The sequence below is a fragment of the Ambystoma mexicanum genome, unplaced genomic scaffold (assembly GCF_040938575.1).
Source record: "Ambystoma mexicanum isolate Mex_15411 unplaced genomic scaffold, UKY_AmexF1_1 Mex_scaf27, whole genome shotgun sequence".
NCBI classification, from domain to species: domain Eukaryota; kingdom Metazoa; phylum Chordata; class Amphibia; order Caudata; family Ambystomatidae; genus Ambystoma; species Ambystoma mexicanum.
In genome coordinates, this window is record NW_027182441.1 from 2,269,242 (window position 1) to 2,277,067 (window position 7,826).

Consider the following 7,826-nt stretch of genomic DNA (forward strand, 5'->3'; position numbering starts at 1 on the left):
CTGAATGGGGGCATGGGGTCCTCATGTCTCAGGGATCTGCTTCTCTTATCCAAAACATCTTGCCTCCCATCAGCCTTAGCCCCTAGCATATGGTAATGAGTGGAGTCTCTACACTTCCCCCGTTGCACATTTGTCGATTCCCAGAGCTCTGTGGCAGACAGGGTAAATGTATCTATGTGTGAGAGAGAGAGGGAGCCAGATAGAGAGAGAGAAAGAGAGAGAGAGGGGGGGGGAGCAGGCTCTGACAGTCACAATGAGAGAAAAGTGAAGTTGCATCTCCTCAAGCACTCCCCTGCACCCATCAACACAACAGCAAAGTTAGCTTGCATGTTCCCCGTTCTCCCCACTATGCCCACCCACCCACCCTCCTCTCTTTCAGGACTTGCAGAGTGCCTAGAGACCCTGGAAATGATGGCAGCGGAGCATGGTACAAACACAAATATCAAAATAGAACTATTCCCCTACTGTCTACAAAACCAAGGAACTACTTCACCTTTGTTTTTTTCCACTTCACATTACAAGAGAAAGACGTCCTTCGTTGGCCCTTTTTACGCACTACCATTCGGTTTACACATTTCATCCTGTTGAGTCTCCCAGTCGGCAAGAGCTATATATTTGGGTGGGTGATCCCAATGAAGTCAATGGAAATAGAGAAGGTGTTAGAACGGTGATGATTGTGTGCTGCAAGTGTCTTTCCCTTGAAGTCGATAGATATCATGGCCTTGACTAGGGGGTGGTCGAAGTGGCCGATAATTTGCTCAGCAGAAAAAATGCAGAATTTTGGGCAAATTCTGCCACTTCGCCTGCTCTGCCCACAGAGAGAAATTGCCAATTTCAGGCTTTTTCTCCCTGAAATTCGGTTTTTTATGGGAAATGTTTCTTGGTGGCCACAAGAAGTTTCAGACTGAAAACAGATAGTTTGTGAAAAAAACACCATTTCAGATGGTTTGCCAGAAGACATTGATTTTTTCCATTAAATTTTGTTTTAGCGGTCAAAAACATGATATTTCAGGGAAAAAACACATTTCAGGAAGCAAAATGTGCATAGAAAATTGGCACAACAGCTGAAAAATGTCCCTGCAGACAGAACAGAGCTGGAGGCGAATTTAGGCAATATCGTTCCACCAGTAGTGAGGGTAACTTTGCCCACCCCTAGCCTTGACTAGGGGACTGAAAATGAATCTACAGGGACTGGCCACAAAGTCCAGATGAGGGTGTATTAAGAGCTATGCTTTTTCCTTTCTTATTGGTGCTTTTGTTTTCACACCTTAACCTACCTTTCTTCAGTGCAGTGTCTGGGCCCTGTTTTTCACATGTTCTGTTTTTGAGCCCAGTCACAGGCCTCAGAGAAGGCCGGTGCCCTTTGAGGCCTGAATGCTTCCTCCGCCAGTAGCAGGGCCCCAGGGCTTCTGACAGCAGCAAGGGCCCTGTGAGGAGTGGCCTCGAGCGGTCGGGTGGGCTCAGCTGAGCCACCTCCACTGGCCTGGGTCCTGTTCCTGGGGCTCCCAGCTCTGTCTGCCTTGACCTCTCCATGCCCCCTGCTCCAGGGCTCACCTGCTGCCGTCGCCGTGCCAACGGAACCCTCAGGCTGGGCAGAGCATTGTGAAATGACAGCCTCCCCTCCCCCGCCGCTGGGGCCTGGGCCCAGGGCTGGGAGCTTGCAAGGCAAAGACACACCTCAGCTCAGCTTCTCCTGAGTTGCTCCAGAGCTCGACCCCCCGGGGCCCCAGGGCTGGGGCTCAGAGCAGGGAAAGGCGTTTTATTGGAATGTCCTTTCCTTCTTGATGATTCCTACAAACCGTTTTAAGCTCTGTACATATAGAAAAGCAACATGTGTCATGCCATTTGGGACATGCTGTTCACATGTCTAGCTCCACAAAAACCCTCCTCAGCATATTTCCGAGGCATCAAGGATGAACCAAGAAAAGTGCAGGGCCCTGACAAATCTGCTTCACTGTCCCAGCTTTAACAGACATCTGAGTGTCACACTACATGGCCGGTCCTGCCAGGGCAACAGCAGGGGAAGCTTCACTCACACAGTGCTACAGCATGGGCTTCCCTCCTACTGAACGGGTGCAGCAGGACAAACTCCTGTCACAGCGAATGGGCGCAACAACACTGCAAGCTTCACTCACACATGGTCTGGCTTCCGACAGCAAAGCAAGCCTCCCAAATTGCACATACTGCACTGTAAAGGGTTAGGCTTTGGACAGCAGAGCTATCCCTCTGCATCACACATACTGGACACCCTGAAGGGCCTCCTCCAGATTGAATTCTATGACAAGACAGGAGGCTCATATTATGCAATACAATCTTTACTCTGAAACCACAGCAGCAAAGAAAATACTTTTACAAACAAAAAAGTTTCCACAACAGAACTAGATAGAGTTCAATGTCAATGTATGGGGAACTCCCCAAACCATCATGGAGGACAGGTCATGCCCTGCAGGGGACCAATGAGCAGGGACCCTCTTCTATATATGTCCATTACTCTAACCCCAACCCCTCTTTTTCTTTGCTGCTGACACCACAGAGCTAAGTCACCCCTTTCAGTTGTGTCTTACATTGTTTGTCAGTAGTAGGCTTTATTAGTTTGAATATGGCATATATGGTAAATATGTGTTAATTACCTTTTATTATAAAGGAATTTGTGTATTTGATACAATGTATCTGGATAGCCGCGTGCGGCCGTTGGTTTCATTTTGGTGTCTTTCAAAAAGAAAATATGTATTATGCTCATACATCCTGTTTCAGCTGAAGCAGTGGTGCAATGGTTGAATTTCGGACTACAGTCCATGAGGTTGTGAGTTCGAGGGAGCTCTCTAATTTATTTCTTCTTTAAAAATTTCTCGCGCTTGTAAACTCAGGTGTTTCTAGTGCATTAATCAACTCGCTCCCGGCGTGCGCGAGAGCAGTGTTGTTTACACTGTTCCCTCTTCATTTCGCCTGTTTGAATTCGTGCCCGTTGACAGATTTATGGTCACCTGGGGATTCCAGGTGCTGCAGGCTTTGGGTTCGGCCTGCCCCTGTGGCTTATGTTTGTAACAAAAGCCTCTGTTTCAGTACTGAGCCAAGTTAGCTCAAATATAGAGCTGCAGGTCTCCCATGCAGGAAGACCCGGGTTCGCGGCCGACCAGCGCATGTTTATTTGTATATTTTAAGATTAGATATTTTAATTGTTATATTTTAAATAATTGTATTTTACAGTGGAGGTATTTGATTGTCACCTTTTTTGCTCAGTTGAGCAGGGATTTCCTAATGGGCATTTGGTTGGTTCATGACTTCTTCAGAAAGATTATAGCACAAACATTTTAATAGTAAAAATGTGGTTTTGTTAAATGTTTGTAATTTCGTATCCCTGGTGACACAACACATTTCCTTACCTTTAGTGCTGGAAAGAAAGAATGTTTACTGATAGACTGTGGGTTTGTTAGGTCAAAGTCTGACCATCCAGCGCAAGAGCCCGATGCACTGCCAGTCTGCAGTTTTATTTTATTTTCTTTGTTTATTTATTCATTTACTTATTTCTTAAGTTATGTGCTTTGCCTTCACTGTAGGTGCCATAAGTTCGGTTTCAGGTTCAGCCTGATTCTATTGCGAGGTTACCCCCTCGTGTACTGCTGATTATCACACCCTGCTCGGACGAGCAGTTGGAGGTGCACTTGCTCAGTGTATCCTACCTTCAACTTGACAGTTTTATTTTGTTTGGGTTATCTTCCCTGGAAAGGTGCAGTCACCTGCTCGGTGGCAAGGTCGCCTGGGGTTTCTGCGAGGGGTCCCCTTGTATACGGCTGTGTCCACACCCTGCTAGGGTGAGCAGTTGAGGTACACTTGCTCAGTGTTTCCTCCCTTAAAGTGGGCAACTTGGGTAATTACATTAACTGGCATGCACCATAACCTGCTCGGTTTCAGGCTCTGCCTGAGTTCTAATGCGAGGTTACCCCCTCGTGTACTGCTGATTATCACGCCCTGCTCGGGCGAGCAGTTGGAGGTGCACTTGCTCAGTGTATTCCTTCCTTAAGGTCGGCAGCTTTGTTTAGGTGCTGCATATGGCTGACGCCATTGTTTGGTCTTGTAGGCGTGCAGTAACCTGCTCGGTTTCAGGCTTCGCCTTGTTCCTACTGCGAGGTGCTCCCTCGTGTACTATTGGTTGCCTCACCCTGCTGGGGTGAGCAGTTGAGGTGCACTTGCTCAGTGTACGCTTTGATAAACAATATGTTTAAGTGTTGACTGGAACACATTTGCGTTTTTTCAGAATTGTCAGTGGCCCAGAAAGCTCAGTGAGTATCAGCTTATATAAGGGCCGGGGATTCGGTCCCCTGTGAGGGCGTAACCCCTCTTCTTTGGATATTTTATATATATTTCATATATTATATATTCTTTATTTATTAAGTGCTTTAAAGAAAAGAGTGTGGAAGTGGTTGTAAACAGACCCATATGGGGTTGTACCTTCCTCTCTAACCATCTCTCTGGTGTTATCATTCATCTTTTAGTTAAAAATTCTGTCACCCTTTACCTTAGTTAGTTTCAGGACAACTCAGTCCTTTCCTTAGGTTTTGATTCCCGACCTCAATTGCTCCACCCAATACCAGTGCTGATTAAGCTACAGTATTTTCTCTCAACATGAGGAAGAATAAAGATGATGCGTTATGCCTCTATTGAGGTCTGTAGGGCTTAAGGCTCTCTTTAGTGGGGACGTTTGTTCTCCCCTACTTTTGTCCCATTGGACATTCCTTATTCTTTTGGTTCTGGTGGAGACAGGGTCAGCTCGAGGGTAACCGTTCAGTTTTTTACATGACAAGTTGAGCAACCATGTTTTACTTGGATGGAGTGTTTGGAAACACTTGATGGTATCAGTTAGACGAGTTGCCAAATAATAACTTGCTGGCGCCTGCCTCATGTTTTTCCTCCCAAAGCTTGGCCTATGGTTCAGCTAACCGTCTAACAGTGTGTTGCAACTTCTCCTCTGCTCGAGGAGTACACGCAGGCTTCTGTACCCTCATGAGCGTTGCTTAACCTCTTTAGAGTGCTGTTTTCATATCCGTGCTGACCGTTCTGATACAGGTTCCTAATTTTGGAAAGGTCTACATCAGTCTTTTATCCTGCTGAGATCGATAAGTGAACACCTCACACCACACAACGCTCGTAGTAGTGTTAAGCACCACTCATATACCTGAGGGTTCGTAGTACTGTATAAGTACTGTTTTGCTATGGACAATGTGCTTAGTTTTTCCTTCCCCTGATTCCCTTAGTGGCCAGTCAGCCTCACATGAATACAGTGACTCAGACCTCAGGGTTGGAGGGGACAGTGGTCCCAGATTTCTTCTCAACCTTGCATTTACAGGGCATTGGTAATTATCCAGAGTTCTTTCCCCCTCATTCCCCTTCCTGCCATCCTTGGGGGAGATTGCATCATAATATTACACATCTGGGAGTATCCAATGGTTTCAGTTTTTTCCTTTTTACAGGAGTTCTGGCGGGTGACCAGTGCAGACTCGCACTGAGCATTTCCCTCCCGTCTGTTAATTTCCTTTGTGCTAATCTCTGGTATTTCAATAAGTTAACTGGAGTCTGTCCAGTCAGGGGATTGGTTAGAGGCGCTAGTGGGTATTTATTTCTCTTAACGGTGTAAAGCGGGGCTTTAATGTGGTCCTCAGGGTAGTTTTCTTTCTGGATTGCAAGGTTTTTCCTTTGGATAAGTGGGGGAGGTTTCTCCTCTTTTGGGAAGGCTCAATATCCCTTGGTGGGATAGAGGGGTCTGGGAGTGATACTATCCCCCATCCACGTTATGACCCTCTATCACGATGCGTTCCAGAGTCTATACATTAACTTTCAGACGGTGTCTGCCGCTACGATTACCAGAGTGCTGGGATATATATTTGGTTGATGACTTGATTATCATAGTCACCTGCATGGCAGGTGGACCTTTGGGGTTTTCACAAGAGTTTGTTTGCAGTAAGGTGCCAGCTCAGGGTGCTGTGAGCTTCAAAGATCTGCAAATTGGCTGAAATATAGGTTGGACCTCTTCTGGTGTACACCTTCAGTTTAACCATTTAGTGATCAGTTCTTTGCAGTTTAGAGTCTTGCTAAGATTTTGGAAATTTGGTGTCCTCCTTCGGTTACTTTTGATCCGCTAGGGGATTTATCACCAGGGAGGAGGGATCAAGGTTCAAGCACAGGGCATACCTACAAAGGAGTTTAGATATCACTATAATGATAGTGATTGGATGTCGGATACATTTTTTCTTCTTGCCAAGTTTGGCCTCTTAAGGATCAGGTTTATAATATCTGCCTTTTGTCATGGTAGCAGAGTCCTTCTTCAAGAGTTCGGGAGGTCTGAGGGTCTCCGTGTTGGCGGTTTGACGGGTTAGCTTCTCAGGTGGGGCCCTCTCTTCCATTCTGCTTCTGCCTCCAGAAGACTTCCCTCCTTAGTATACACATATGTCTGAAGACAATTGTAGATTAATTCTATTGCTTTTCAGCTCCGCTCAGGATGGATTGTCCTATTACAAAATTTATAAAAATGATTTTTTACTCCCATTTTACCCTTTTGAAGATTTGTCTTTCCCTCTTGGTTCCCCAGTGTAGTTCTGTGACATGCCCTGTTTCTAATGCGATATCTTCCTTTAATGCATGGGATGGAACCTATAAGACTTTCACCCCTATGGGGTACTTTTCTTTATCTCCAGGAGAGCTAGGTGTTTGTTTTCATTGGTTTGCTTTCTAGGTCCCCAAAAATGTAACGAATTTAAGTGTTTTGAATATTTGATTGAACAACATAGGTGTTTATTTCAGATGGTTTTGTCCTAACCTATTAGTATAGGAAAACTTTGTTCAATGTTTTCCCCTCTTTTAACCAGTTGGTTTTGGTGGCCTGTAAGGAACGCTGGATTTGGCACATTCCTGTTTTTCTTGCAGTGGATTTGACTTTGCCTTATAAGACAGCTTTTTGGGCAATCTAGTCTTGGGCAATTCTCTGATTGGTCAACAGATTGATTTAATGAAAGCATTTAAAAAATGTTTCCTTTCCTATTATTTTATTATATTATCTATTATATTGGATCATTTTGTACGTACTAATGAGATGCAAGGGCTTTGAACTTGCATAATATGAGCCTCCTGTCTTGTCATAGAATGACTAATCCCCCACACTAACGTGAGATGGGGGTTTAGATTCTATTAAAGACAAGGAGGCGATTATTATCCCTCCCACCCACCCTGAATATGATATGATATGATATGACAATTGTGACACGCATGTACACAGGTGGTTCAAGTGAGAACATTCTTTGGTTTGTTGTTCTTCCCAACCACCCACCCTTCTTGCTTGTTGTTCTTACAGGTACGAGTTGAGGTTCTGCTCAGGAGTGTGGATCGCAGTTACAAGTTCTGGAGTGCGTGATTTCGGCCACGAGTTGAGGTTCTCATCAGGAGTGTGGCTCGCAGTTACAAGTTGTGGAGTGCGTGATTTTGGATGAGAAGTCCTATCCAGAAGAACTTCGGCATAGATTCAGGCTGCGGGAAGGTGGAGATCTCCAGTTTCGATGGATTCTTTCTCCGCGCTACGCAGTTCAACCGTTTCATTGGACTTCTGGTGCAAGACAGCTGCAGAAAGAGGGGTTGGGGTTAGAGTAATGGACATATATAGAAGAGGGTCCCTGCTCATTGGTCCCCTGCAGGGCATGACCTGTCCTCCATGATGGTTTGGGGAGTTCCCCATACATTGACATTGAACTCTATCTAGTTCTGTTGTGGAAACTTTTTTGTTTGTAAAAGTATTTTCTTTGCTGCTGTGGTTTCAGAGTAAAGATTGTATTGCATAATAA

The 7,826-nt window shown here is 45.3% G+C and overlaps 1 long non-coding RNA gene across 1 annotated transcript; it reads left to right on the forward strand.

The window, feature by feature from the left end:
• Nucleotides 1-2,520: 2,520 nt before the first annotated feature.
• On the forward strand, nucleotides 2,521-7,826 carry LOC138557983 (uncharacterized). The gene is made up of 2 exons (XR_011298146.1): nucleotides 2,521-2,611; nucleotides 7,343-7,826. It is a non-coding gene; the product is annotated as an uncharacterized lncRNA (long non-coding RNA).